General features: G+C 42.0%; 1 protein-coding gene across 1 annotated transcript in view; it reads right to left on the bottom strand.

Moving 5' to 3' along the window:
* The window catches only part of P2RY8 (P2Y receptor family member 8), a 77,577-nt gene that overhangs the window by 43,626 nt on the left and 20,021 nt on the right, over positions 1 to 13,930 (bottom strand). The window contains exon 2 of the mRNA XM_082247188.1: positions 7,478 to 7,560. The gene's annotated coding sequence lies outside the window, so the exon portion shown is untranslated. The remainder of the gene's footprint in view (positions 1 to 7,477; positions 7,561 to 13,930) is intronic.

Raw genomic sequence — 13,930 nt, forward strand, 5'->3', positions numbered from 1 at the left:
AGGCATTTTTTTGGGATCTTTGCAGTCAGGAAAAACATCTGAACTTGTGTATAGTGGTACTGTGCACAAGTTCTGATGTTTTGCCTGCCTCCAAAAACCCCCAAAAAATGCCAGCAAAAACACACCTGGGCATTTTTTTTTGACGCTAGCATTTTTTTGGGTTCTTTTGAGGCAGGCAAAACATCTGAACTTGTGTATAGTGGTACTGTGCACAAGTTCAGATGTTTTGCCTGCCTCCAAAACCCCCCAAAAAATGCCAGCAAAAACACACCTGGGCATTTTTTTTTTGACGCTAGCGTTTTTTTGGCATTTTTTTGGGTTCTTTTGAGGCAGGCAAAACATCTGAACATGTGTATAGGGGGTATATATAGACATATATGTCTGAATATATACCCCTAGACATATATAGGTGTGATAGTAGCAGAAATATATTACTGTAAATGATTTCATTAGCGCAAGCATTTATTTCTGCTACTATCACACCTATATATGTCTAGGGGTATATATTCAGACATATATGTCTATATATACCCCCTATACACATGTTCAGATGTCATGTCTGACATCAAACATGTCCTCAAAAAAGCACTGGCAGTGGCAGCCCCTGCAGCATAAAAAATGCTTGGCTGGTGAGAAGCCATAAGGGTGTGATGAAGCTATTCAGAGAAACAATCTTTTCTCTATAGCGGTCACCCTGCTATGGAAGGGTTTTGTCACCCTGCCATAGCAGTCACTGCCAGTTAACCCTACACTACACTACGGTCCCCTGACACTTAACACTTTCCCTACAGAAACTGAATTTTTGAAGCTAACTAAAGTGTAAAGGAGCACTCTAACTACACTAGATATCCCTTTCCTCACACTAATAAATGCTAAATGACACTTTTAAAGTAAAATTCACAGAACTGCTTCCACTCTCTTCCATGTCCAGTATAACAATGCTAGGAATATGGCGGGGGCGATCTTATATACTGGGAGGCGTATTCACTAATGATTGGTCTAGGGACCCCCTAGTCACTCCAATCACATTCCTAGCATTCTCCTGCCCCCTCAATTGGCTTTTGCTAATGGTTCTGGTCCAATCACGGGCTTTTAAAGCCCATTTCCTGAAGCATTGCATTTTGGGCGGTTCTGGTTGCCGAATTCCGAACTTTTTGGGCAAAAAGTTCTAAATTCGGCCGAACCTCGAACACCCAATGTTCGAGCCGAACCGATGGTGGACCCGAACCGTTCGATCATCCCTACTCTTAACCTTGTAAATGGACAATAAAGGAGCAGCACCTGATGGACAAAGTCATCACTTTGTTCTTTTGTCCTGCCATCAAGCTTTCACAGCTAAAGATTCATAGCAATGTACAATGCATCAGAGCTTGATCAGTTCACAGAGCTGCTTCTTCCTCTCACTATGCATAGATAGATTAAAATGCTTAAACTAGCTTCAAATAAAAATACATTAACATTTACATTTGTAAATGCAGGACCAGATAATGTAATATTTTACACTTGCAACAACAAATGATGTGAAAATGCTAAGGTCTAATACATACAAGCAGCTATGCGTCTCTATTGTGCATTAACCACTTGCCATCCAGGGCAATTCTGATACTTCACTCCACATGTAAAAGTCTACATTTTTTTGCTAGAAAATTACTTAGAACTTATGTAGCAAGGATTCCAGGCCTGTGGTCTGTTGTGGGTCTGCTATTGATACTGGTTACCTCTTTAGCCCATGTGAGCTGCGGCCCTGGGTGTGAGAAAGGACACATTGACAACTCCGGCATCTTTGTTTGGTTGTTTTATTGTAGTTTTAGGGGATGGGAGAAGGGAATGAGTGGGATATTCCTTTAGGCTCAACTAAGTACAACTTGGGACTTTATCCAGAAAATTGTCTGTTAACGCTGCCTTGATGCCAGCCGACGCTAGCCAACGCTCACTGACGCTTAGAACACACTGTAACTTGAAAGAAGTGCTGAATCCTCGACTTCAAGTCCAGAAGACTCAGGACTGTGGAGTATTGAACTACTGACACTGCTGCGCTGCAAAGTCACTGACTACTCCCTCCAGCCTTGCACTGGCTTGAGGTAGCTTGTTGTGAATCCCTGTATGGCTGCAACTCTCAACTGGTACTCTGTACAATTCAGGGCCAAACTGCAGGCGCCCCCTTTACACTTTTAGCTCTTCAGGGTCCACTGACTATGTACCCCCTCTGTCACTTCAGGGTCCTCAACCTAGGTACCCCCTTTACAGCTAGCTGGCACTGGATCCCAGAACCTATTCCGGAGTGGTCTCCTCTAACACAGGGCCGTCTTTAATATTGATTGGGCCATGGGCAAAAATTTTCTTGGCCCCCCCCCCCCACCTCCACCTCCGTTCTTGGGACATACATAAAAATAGCAGGTAGACTCAAAATCAGTTTACTGCAGCAGATCATGCAGTGATTACAGTTGGTTGCCAGAGGTTACAGTCTATCCTTACTGTTCACAGACTGGTTGCTAGAGGTTACAATACATAATTTCTGCTTGCAAATTTGTTACTAAAGGTTACTGCACATTATTGCTGCTCACTGAGGCATGGTCAGAGACTGCAGACATACTACAGAAGATGGTCAGAGACTGCGGACATGGTACAGGAGAGGTTCAGAGGCTTCGGACATGGCACAGGAGGGGGGTCAGAAGCTGTGGACATGGTACAGGAGGGGGGTCAGAGGCTGCGGACATGGTACAGGAGGGGGGGTCAGAGGCTCCGGACATGGTACAGGAGGGGGGTCAGAGGCTCCGGACATGGTACAGGAGAGGGGTCAGAGGCTCCAGACATGGTACAGGAGGGGGGTCAGAGGCTCCGGACATGGTACAGGAGGGAGGTCAGAGGCTGCGGACATGGTACAGGAGGGAGGTCAGAGGCTGCGGACATGGTACAGGAGGGAGGTCAGAGGCTGCGGACATGGTACAGGAGGGAGGTCAGAGGCTGCGGACATGGTACAGGAGGGAGGTCAGAGGCTGCGGACATGGTACAGGAGAGGATCAGAAAACTTTAAACAATGCACACCTTTACAGTTGAGTAACACAGCTCAGGGTTTTAGAAAAGCAAGCATTATATCAGTGTAAGGACATACCTGGCCAGCTGGGCTCATTACACACTTTCAGAGGTCACTGGATGGGACTCCCACTCTGATCTGCTAACTCCGAGCATGTAGACTGCAGGGGGCGGGGTTAGAGCATCAGTGGAGCTCCTGGCCCTGCCCCCTCTAAACTGGCTGGAGAATAGAGGTCTGGGGGCGGGGCTCCCACTCCGATCATTGCTCTCACTACAGGCAGGCAGCCACTCTAATCCGACCAGACAGGATGCAGCAAGGGAGCGGGACTGGGAGCTCCACTGATGCTCTGACCCCTGCCCCCTCTAAACTGGCAGGGGAATACAGAGGTCTGGGGGCGGGGCTCCCACTCCGATCACTGCTCTCCTTACAGCTCTTATCCGAACATACATTATGCATGGGGCAGGGGTCAGAGCATCAGTGGAGCTCCCAGTCCCGCCCCCTCTCTGCTGGCTTGCTCGGGAATACAGCCTCCGTGCGCTCTACATCATCGGGGGCCCCAATGTGTGGGTTCAAACGGCAGCTGCTTTGGGCCCCTCAATAAAGATTGGGCCCTGGGCAGTTGCCCCGGTTTGCCCTATGGTAAAGACGGCCCTGCTCTAACACTTCAGGCAGACCCCCAGGGGCAATCCTCAGTACTCACGACCTGTGTAGGCTTTCCTGGGACTGGACCCCTCTTGCTCTCCGCTGGTTCTCGGCACACTGGATCCCCTCAGCTCAACTCAGCACTCTCTGGATTCTCAGGCGACACCCCGAGATATCCGCTTCCTCAGACAGGAGGAGAGACAGCTGTACTCTCCCTCCTGGGACTCTGCTTCCCGCCAAAGACAATGAGTTATGCTCTCCCTCAAACGTATACCCACTCACAGAATCCTTTGCGGCAGAATCTGCCTTCTGGGGTAGTTGCAAGCCTGAATGTATCCCTGATTGGGTTTCCTCCACTGCCCTATGAGAAGCCTCTCACAGAGCCAGTGGGGAGACTCCCCCTTCAGCAGACACACCTGGAAACCATGACACCCTACTAAAAGAAAACATGACCCTGCTGTTAGGCAGACAAAGCCCACTATACATTTACCTAGCACCTACCTGTAGGGTGCTACACTTACTTTTAGCAGAGGCCCTATAAAATAAAATGGTGGGAGTTGCAATTTTTTATGTCATACTGTATTTGTGCAGCGGTTTTCCAAAAAAACACTTTCATGAATCAAAAATAAAAACAAAACACTAAAGTTAGCCCAGTTAAAGAGAATGTTATGCTGAGTAAATAGATACCTAACATGTCACGCTTTAAATTTGCTTCTGCCTGTGGGATGGGGGCAAACTACAGTGCCTAAAATTCTCCAAAGGCAACACTTTAAACACCTTTAAAGGTTACCAGTTTAGAATTACGCAGGACGTCTGCTGCTAGATATATTGCTCTCGCTCTGACGTTCCTGACAATACCTCACATGTGTGGTGCGATCATTGTTTACATAGGCGTGCAGGAGTAACGGTTCGCATTTGTGCGTAAGCACGGTGGGACAAGGGCACTTTAAAATTTTTTATTATTGCTTATTTTATACAAAAAATGTTTTTACACTTTTTTATTAACTTTATTGCTATCACAAGGGATGAAAACCATCCCTTGTGACAGCATGGGCTGTGACAGGTCCTCTTTATGGAGAGATCTGGGGTCTATTGGACCCCAAATCTCTCCTCTAGCCTCTCATGCAGCCGGCCAGACACAGATCTGTCTGATGGTCTGCTTTCCTGACCGGTTTCTGGAGCTACAGAGAAAGAGGAACAGCGTCAGTTCCTCTCTCTCTGATCAGGGCAGCCATCGCCGCCGGTTGCATTGCTCCTGGGCTCTGTGACCACCCGCAGAAGTGATCGAGTGGCTAATTAGCCACTCAGATCACTTCTGTCTGAAAAGGAATTGCTGACTGAAAACATACATGCCGGAGTAATGCCTGTAGGTGAGGCATGGTTCCGGTATAACCACTGAATCCCGAGGACGTCCATGGATGTCCTCCCGGCGGGAAGTGGTTTGGATCATTATAGGTAAAGCGGAACTTCACCCTAAAGGGGAAATTCTGCTTTATGCCTTCCTTCCCCCTCCTCTTCTTCTTTTGGAACCTTTTTTTTTTTGGTGGGAGGAGCAGATACCTGGTTTTGACAGATACCTAATCCCACTTCTGCTCAGATCGCCTAGGTGACCACTGGAAGGTCTCCCTCCCCCCCACCTGCCATCTTCTGGGGCACATCTTAGGTCCCAGAAGACTGCAGGACCATTCACAAAAAGAAGCAGGGCTCATGCATGCACAGTAGGAAGCCGGAAGCCGCAAAGTCTCACAGTGGTTTTACGACAGGTAACATGCCGGTGCCGAGTACCTGGAGACTGGCAAAGAACTGGCCTGGGTAAGGACAGATGGGTTTCGTTTTATACAAAAAATAAGCAGCTATAATATTTGTAGCTGCTGACCTTTATTTTTGTTCAAACCGGATGAAGAAAAGCTTATTTTAAAAAAAGGAACTCTGAATTGATACCAAGCGAAGCGTCTATCTTTGTTGAACCCATATCTTTTCGAAGATTATGCCCCCACCTACATGCTTAGGGAAGTGATGGGTAAATGATTGGACTACTTGCATGAATGTTACGACTCTAGGCAATCACATGCCCAAAGCCTCCACTTTAGAAGAAGAGAACTAGTTAAAACAACCATTAATAAATATCATTTATTTTTATTTTTTTTGTCCTTTTTCTAAATTCACAGCTTTGCCTAACTAACGTTGAAGGGAAACAACCTAATACATAGGTGAAGTCAAGCTTTTTACTACCTGCCAAAAAAGTGTTTATATTGTTCAGCCAGCAATATCCAGGCCTAGATGCCCCTCTACTGCATAGCTATGTCCATGGCCTCTAATGCAGCCACTGATTGGAAAGTAAAGAGACAGTGATAGACTAATGGAATGAGGCATGCACTCTCCCCTCCTGTAAGCATGTTCACAGTGCTAGCTACCTAGAACTTTGCAATGTGATACAAGCACAACTGGCTTACAGTCCTGACCCTTCCTCTCTCAATTTCAGGCTTGCTGTACAATGGGTATTAGAAAGCTATTATAAAAAAGGTACTAACTGTATATTAGTTGCATAAAAACACATTTACCAATTTTACTAATATAATTGGATAAAATTATGTATTTTATTCCTACATAAAATTCAGCCTCAGCAGGTATCCACATATCTGCCTCATGGTCATCTGATCAAAGCAGCCATGCCCTACCCCCCAAGCCATAGTTGTTTGGGGCAGGAAAGTATAAAAGATGATGTCACGCCGAGTAGATAGATATCAAACGTGTAATGCTTGCTACTTTTGGTTGAAGTTTATTGCAACCATCAACTACTCTTTTTGTAAAATATTTTTTTCAAAGAATGGTTTTGACCTTTCCTCCGTTTATTTTAGGGTCGTATACCTATGTTCTTAGTCTTAGCTTTTTATTGAGAATACTGCCCACCCAAACTTTATTCACACCCTGTAGTAAAAGGGTTTAATCATGTCTTCTCATTCCATTCTTTCCTCCAGACTATACATATTAGGTTCCTGAAGTTTATGATATGTTTTATCCCTCAGACTTTTCACCATTTTTGTTGCCCCGTCTCTGGAATCATTCTATCTTATCAATATACAGTATGTTTGTAAGTGAGTTCTCTCTGGACAGAGTTCCCTAAATGAGGTCTCACTAAAGACCCATATTGGGGAATCAGGCGATCAGGACCTCCTTCTTCCTGCTGGTGACCCCTCTAGTGATGCAACTTAGAATTCTTTTCACTTTTCCCACTACCTGGCCACACTTTTTGCACATTTTGCAGTCATCTGAAATAAGTACTCCCAAATGTTTTTCCTCTATAGGTCTGGCCAACACTGTACCCTCAATATTGTACTCTGTCTAAGGATTCTTTTTCCCTAGGTTCAATCTTTGGCATTTGGAAAAAATTAACTACACTTTTCATTGCTTAGCCTAATCTTCCAGCGATGCCATATCATGTTTCATGTTATAGACAGAAATATCATCCCTACTGCAAACTTTTGACTCTTAAGCAAAATTACAGTACCTTACTTAGAACTGCAGGGATGTAGGGGGACTCCTTAAGAACTGTAGACTTTAAAGCCCAATTCTAGTCCCCACCCTCCATTCACCTCAATTTATTACATACATACCTTAATTCCAGATCTCTTCTGGAAAGCCACTTGACAGGGTCCATCTTTTTGTCCTCTGGCATTGGGTTGACCTTAGCTGAACATATACTGTTTACGCCTTACCGATAAATAAACCATGTAACATACATGTATTTGTCATGTCTTAGCTATTTCACTAGGGTTTAATTATTTCCTTTTCCACAATTACCTTTAATTTACAAGTGTTCATGTATTCCTCTTCTTGTATGGATGTTGCTGATTGTCAGGAAATAAGACATTCCTCTCTAAAACCTAAACCAAAAAATAAAATATAGTTAGAATCTTATACCAGCACTTTTTTCAATAAAATAACACATTTAAATTTGCAATTCTTTACAAGTTATAAAACAAGGCACAGGCTTAAGGAAATATGTAGGCTGCTACTAAAAATGGCAATTGTCTGTCATAATACATAGGTTGACGTGTTTCTTCTCATGTGACAATGTCCAAACCCGGTGATTGGTTGCTCACGCCCAAGCACCACATTCTCTCAAGAGGTCACATATTTTGCCATACGAAGGAGGACCAATAGGGTGGCAGGAAAATGTGGCAAAGATGGATAGAAATGGCTTGGGGGTTAATTTGTAAGAGACTTTGGAGTTGATTTACTAAAACTAGAGAGTGCAAAATCTGGTTCAGCCGTACATGGTAGTCAATCAGCTCCTAATTTCAGCTTGTTCAATTAACCTTTGACAAAAATCCTGAAAGCTGATTGGTTTCTATGCAGAGCTGCACCAGATTTTGCACTCTCCAGTTTTAGTAAATCTACCCCTTTGTCACTTTGCCTGCACTCTTTTTTCTTTTTTATAGTTCGGATAATTAATAGGAAATAGTTTGAAGTAAAACTGACCACAAACCTAAGCAATTCAAACAGAATGTATACATAATAAATGCATAAGCCGAGGTGGGAACTCTGTGAGAACTCCTGGCTTGTATATTTTGATAGGTGACAAACTGGTTTGCAAGCGATAGGCAGTCAGAGCGTAATCAGTTTCAATACGGGAGCTAAAAAGCTAAAAGATAGTAACAGTTATAACTTGTGAACTGTTACTTTACAGAGAACATTTACTCATTGTTGCGGAAGGAAACAGGCATCTGGAGGAAACCCACGCAGAGGAGTTAACCACCTAGCCACCATGGTAAAGAAGTCAACATGGTACTAGGTATAGTTCACAGCATGTACTCACGGATGTATACAGCAGCACCAGGTGCTGAAATGTATGAGGTCCAAACAACAGATAACAGTCTTACTCCACAAGCTAACACACCAGGATAAGAATACTTAGTTCCACAAAAATGTACAGTTGTGTTCAGTTGAATCCAATACATTTTTAAGATTACAGTTACATAGACAAAAAAAAAGAGTGTGGAACAGCCTGTGTTGACAGGCTTTAGGCTTGTGTTTTCTGGCATCAGATTGCCATCATTTGAGACACTTTTGAGATCAATCAGAATTCATTGACAGCTGCATTTGACCTGCAGCTGACATACTTCTGACTTTCATTTGATCTTCTTCCGATTTTGCATTCCTATAGACCTGCATGGGAATGAATGCAAAACCCACTTGAAGCAATCAAAAGCCCATAGACAAAGACCCTAGGCTTGGTTAAAACTTTGGGAGCTTGGCCTAATGTATTGTATCTCTGTTCATAGAAAAAAAGTGTTAGAACAGATTTAAACTCACAATGCAAATGCTACATTTTTTCAATAACCAATCAGAATTGGGTAAATGAAAGAAGCTTAACATTTACTATAGTTCTTTAGACTTTGATATATTTGTGTAGCACCCTCCTAGGTAGGTTCTAGGATAGTCATATAAGTGATAGAGTGTGTTTTTGATAGGTAAATATTGTTGCCACTTTGTAGGCAGTGTGGCTTTATATCGTTGACTAAGGTAAAAGCATAGTTTGGCTCACTGTATCCAGTGAGCTGTGAATAATTAGTTAGGTCTGATCTGTGTGCTCTGCTGCTGCCAGTCTGCTGAACAGCTACCTCTGTATCCAGGCAACTTGAGAAGTTTCTGGATGATATGTTTGGAGCTATGCATATGGCAGCTTGAATATTGATGCAGCCCAGCCTATACCGGAGAGAAGGCACCCTGGTAGACAATAGTGTATTTTTCTGGAAGGACAGAGGTCTGGGTCTTGAGTCCAGTCTGAGGGGGGTGATGCTGCCATAAGGAGGCCTCAGGTGGGCGACCTGAGGGAGAGATGCTGAGACCCAGGTGCTTGAAAGAAGCTGACTGAGGGTAGCTGTCTGTCATAGATTTGTGTGGTATCAATAGAGGGCAGCGCTTGGAAGATTGAAAGGAGGCATCCATCTGTCCTTGGGCCTTGTGAGTACAGACATTGAAAGAGCTTGGGGACCTTGTGCTCTAGCTACCCCCCTGGTGCCTAGTTATATTCTACTGTGGGTCTGTTAAAGGTGTCCTTAAGAGCTCTGCTCAGATATTTGCCAACTAAAAAGGACTTTGCTATAGTGACTCTACTTCTACTTAAGTTGTAGTCTACTGTTTGTTACAAGCCCAGATTTTACTAAAGTTTGCTCAGAAAGGAAAACCAAGTCCTCAGTTGTACATCCCTATCCAAGTGCTCCAAAAAAAAAAAAAAAACACACAAAAACAACATCCCCTAGACTAGTCTTTGGAGAAAGAGTGAATGAGCCTGTTGTGTGCCTGGTTGTGGGACTGAAGTTGGGAAGACCTAGACAAGTAATTCCTCAGGCTCCCCCAGGAGTAGCACTACCTTTGTATTTACTGGACTATGAATGGAGCTCATTATCTTACTGAACAAGGCCTGATAAAACCATCCTGAGGGCAGCATGTCTTTAGAATGCTACAAAGCACCCAAAACCTCCAAGGTCAGTCAAACTAGCAAGTTTATATTAGTCTCATTGTTACCGTGTGGACCGGGCAGGGAGGAAGTTGCCTTAAATATCACCATCTCATTACAGGACAACATTAGTACGGAACTAAACTCTCATAATCAACATTTTTTTATTTTATTTTTTCCCTTCAAGAATTACTATTTTTAGTCATTATGCGGCTAAAAGAGTAAATCGATAGGAAGATAGGAAGGTATATTATATTTACTTATTTTTTCTACATTTCTTCAGTTGCTTCCTGGCTTCTGGCCTAGGCCAAAATTATGGTCTACATCCTAGGAGTCTTCGAGGGCATATTTTTTTTCTTTCATCTGGAGGAAGGTAAGAGGGGTTTTCTCATCTAAGCACACCCTCCTGCCTGCATACCTGAGCTAACAGACGATGGATTCCAGGAAGTAAATGCAACAATAATCATCTGCCCTTTATCATGGCTTAGAAAACTAAGGGGGTGTTTTTCAAAGTGATTTCTCAACAAAATGAAGCATGGAGACATGGATTGGTGAGATTGCTTTGACTATTCTAAACTAATTAACTGGCATTTCCAGTTTGTGGCGCTCAAATTCAGTTTAGTTCCATTTTACCTTAACCTCTCTACCTCCTATTCCCCTATAAGAATAACTTATTAGCTATTGCCTTGTGGAGATGTGTATATCTTTAGATTGATATAATCATATAATGCCCTAAAGTGGAACTTTAGTCAGAAAATGAGGTCACTTCAGGCTGGCCCTGTTTGCAGGTATAGCTATGTAAAACATTAAAACAAAGTGCCTATACTGTTTATAATCCAGAAATACACTGTCTAACCCTACTCTGCACATGCTCAGTTGCTCTTGATTCTTAGGCACCACTGCCAAAGTAGATGCTGATTTACTGACAGCCTAAAGATCTATTGCTGCTCAGGTACTCTGGGCTTCAGAAAAATGGCCACCTCCAGCAAGAAGAAACAGGAACAACGGGGAAGCAATTTACAGCACACAATCATTTTGGTACCAGAATTATTAATGCGTAATGTATGTTCCTTGTGTTCTGGACATTTTATAGATAGGCAACTCCTATCCTCATATTGATTAGTGCTTCCAAATTAATAACTACTGCAGTAGTTATTAATTTGGAACCACTAATCAATATGAGGATAAGAGTTGCCTATCTATAAAATGTCCAGAGCAGATGGCAAGCCTTGCCAAGGAGGGAATATACAGGTGACCCTGAGAATCCGAAACGAGGAGCTTGAGCCGGTCCGGGAATTTCTGATAATCAGCCGGCTAAGGTAAGCCTTTTGCTTACATTTGGGTTTTCAGACTTCCTTGATCGGTAAGGCATTTTCGGGACAAAGGGTACCTATTTTACTCCCCTTAAATGAACTGTATTGGTTGGTGGTTGTATGTTATGTTGTCAGAGTGGGTAGATGGGATGAGCATTATGGCTGCCCGTCTGATCATAGGAGCTAGTGTAAGTTAAGTACAGTACATGGGATGCAAGGGATATCAGAACAAAATAAGGTAAGTAGATTTTAGGGAGGTAAAACTAACTTAAGCATTGAAATAATGTAAAAGAAAGTGAGAGAATGATATGCATGTGTTGTGTACAAATGGGAAAAATGTAAGCGATTTTAGAGAGATAATTGTGTATGCGTGTGAATGTTGGAACTCTTAGTTCTACATCTTGTGTGTGTCATGTTAGCTGTGTGCAGACGTGATCCTCTCCCTTGCCCCCCTCACTTTTCTCTTGTTCATGAGAGGAATGTACTAGAGTGAGACATTAGTGATATCTGGCAAGGTCACCCATGATATGACTACACGTATATCATAACATTATGTTCGGGGTTAATTATTCTAATGATAAACAATGTGATCGCAGTTATTTTGAATCTGTTTCCCAAACAGAATGGTAAAATGAAGGTTAACCACTTTAAGACCGGAAGATTTTCCCCCTTAATGACCAGGCCCTATTTTGCGATTCGGCACTTACGTTACTTTAACGGACAATTGCGCGGTCGTGCGATGCTTTACCCAAATGAAATTTATGTCCTTTTTTCCCACAAATAGAGCTTTCTTTTGGGGGTATTTGATCACCTGTGCGATTTTAATTTTTTGCGCTATAAACAAAAAAAGAGCGACAATTTTGGAAAAAAAAAAACAATATTTTTCACATTCTGCTATATGACATTTTTCAACATTTTAGGCCAATTTGTTTTCTGCTACATATTTTTTGGTAAAAAAAAAAAAAATCGCAAAATAGGCACATTTTGATTGGTTTGCGCAAAAGTTATCACGTCTACTAACTACGGAAAAGATTTATGTCATTTTTATTGTTTTTTTTTTACTAGTAATGGCAGTGATCTGCGATTTTTTGCGGGGCTGCGACATTGCGGCGCACAGATCAGACCCCTAACTGACATTTTTGACACTTTTGGGGGTACCAGTGACATTACTACAGTAATCAATGCTAAAAAGACCTACGTCGGTTTGAGCAGGAGAGCCACCCTGCCACAGTAAATAGGCGGCGGGTGGTCGGGAAGTGCACAGAATATAGAATAAAACATATTAAATATCCTTTGTTAGTGGAAACCGTGCATTTAAAAAAAATTAAAAAATAAAAGGGAAAGAAATTAGGTAAAACGTAAGGAGATATATCTGTGGAGATATATTGGAATTAGGGTGTGATATTGAGATTATCAATCGAGTATTTAATGTGATGTGATTGATGTGATGTTAACAATTTTATTAATATTATAAATATATTTTAATTGATTTAGACAACCTTTGGTTGGAAATAAAATACAGGTTTTTGGGAAAACTTGTAATATGGGGTTAGTTTAAATTAAGATGAGGTTGATAATTATAATACAGCTGTCATAATACTGATCAAAGCCAAGATGGATGGGATACATTTGAATTTTCTACAAAAGATGAAATCTAAAGGTCTCATAATTAACTTGATGTGCGGTCCATGATGTGAGAGGAATAAATAAAATTTAAAATATAACAGACCCATCACATCAAGTCCACACGCCCTGTTAGGATAGATGCCACCTGAAGCCAAGCTGTTTTTTAGTTTTTGATCTGGCTGATGGTTTTTCTGTTGATAGTTTTTGTTTTTATTTATTTTTGAATTACCAAAGCAGAATGTGTGGATTGTGAAATGATGTTCCTTTTGCTTATAAGTGCAATGGTAAACTGCTGCATTACTGCATGGTATTGTTATCATTTATTATGAAATATATTATATTGTAAGATGGAATCTAAGGACTTGTGTTATCTTGCTAAAACTAACAACAGCACAAGCAATGAGAAATTATAATATTCCTAGGAAAGGGTTGTATTTTTGAAACATGAAACTGGAGTTTTTACACAAACGGCATGATAGAAAAACAAGCCATTGTAATATATCTCATGCAAGCTGAACCTTATAATGAAGGGTTCACCCGGCTAAATCAGAGTAGTAGTAGAAGGTGCTACTGGACAAAGTTACAGACATTATTTTGGTGAATTATTTAACTTTTAAGGTCCCACATTTTGTGCAGCAAATATTGCAAACACCCAAACAAAATATTTGTTTAATGAAAGGTTTACAAAATATGAATTTGTATTGTTGTTTATGTACACATCTTAACAATGAAAAGTGCGTTTATTGAACCCACCCACCTTATTGCCTGTATTGGAACTAATGATGTAGGAATCTGCGAGCCCAGTGAAGGACACACTGCCTGAAGCCCCAGATATTGAATCTTTTTGTAGAT

The sequence above is a fragment of the Pelophylax lessonae genome, assembly GCF_965119305.1.
Source record: "Pelophylax lessonae genome assembly, chromosome: 2".
Classification (NCBI taxonomy): Eukaryota; Metazoa; Chordata; class Amphibia; order Anura; family Ranidae; genus Pelophylax; species Pelophylax lessonae.